Here is a 1,023-nt window from a genome sequence, read left to right as displayed (position 1 = left end):
CTGAAAAGAATATCTTAAATATTCATGTTGAAAGGTGTGCTTTAAAAAATAATCTAATTCCTAGAAGCCTTTTACTTACCTTTTTAACTGTTTTGCTTATTTCATCAGAGTACTGCCGTAGACTGTAAAATAACATCCACAAGTGGAGAGAAGCATTTTATAAAAGTCCCACAAAGGCAAGGTATCCACGGAAAATTGACCTAAGAGCTTGATATTGGGCGTTTCTTTTCTTTTTTTCACACATCTTTAATATTTGCTAATTAAAAATCTAAAATTAGGAAATGTGAACTTTTTAGAAACCTTTATCACAGTTTAGTTTATTTTGTGGGCATGGAGATAACAGGAAAAATTGGAGGAGTTAATTCTCTCTTCTTACCAAGTGAGTTCCAGGGCGGTTGGCCTTAGCTGGATGTGCCTTCATCTGCTGAGCAGCCTCACCAGTCCCTAAAATGTGGATTAACATCCTCATCTGGCCAGATTTGGATTTAAGAACTACAATATGCCAGAGGTGGTGGCACCTTTAATCCCAGCACTCTTGCATATCAGGACAGCCAGGTTTCCACAGAGAAACCCTGCGTCAAAAAACAAACAAACAAACAAACAAACCCCAACCAAACAAAAGAACTACCAGTGTCAGTACATCTATTAATGGAAGAAAGAAAGAGGCAAAACACACGGCACCAGGACTGGGGGTAGTGAAGTCCGGGCACCACAGACAAACCCATAGCAAGAATGACCTTGCTTCTACTGACTAGTCACAGGCCACTTGACATTGGTAGTCTTGCCTTCCTAATATTTAAGCTTGAAATGTAATTACCAGAACCTTGTCAGATTCCACTTATGTGCCCCAACTTGTTCCTTTCCACAGAACTGTTTCCAGGGTCCCTGCAGTGTAATGACATATGACTACATGTAGGCTTTGGGATAAGAATACACTCCAGCCTTCCGCCATGCTTCCAATTGCTGCCATATACATAGACAGTAAAATCTGCTTGCCTCCATACCTACCTCCTATACTGATTA

This window comes from Arvicola amphibius, chromosome 3, assembly GCF_903992535.2.
Source record: "Arvicola amphibius chromosome 3, mArvAmp1.2, whole genome shotgun sequence".
Taxonomy (NCBI): Eukaryota; Metazoa; Chordata; class Mammalia; order Rodentia; family Cricetidae; genus Arvicola; species Arvicola amphibius.
The sequence above is the reverse complement of the archived record's forward strand: the minus strand, read 5'-3'. Positions refer to the sequence as shown.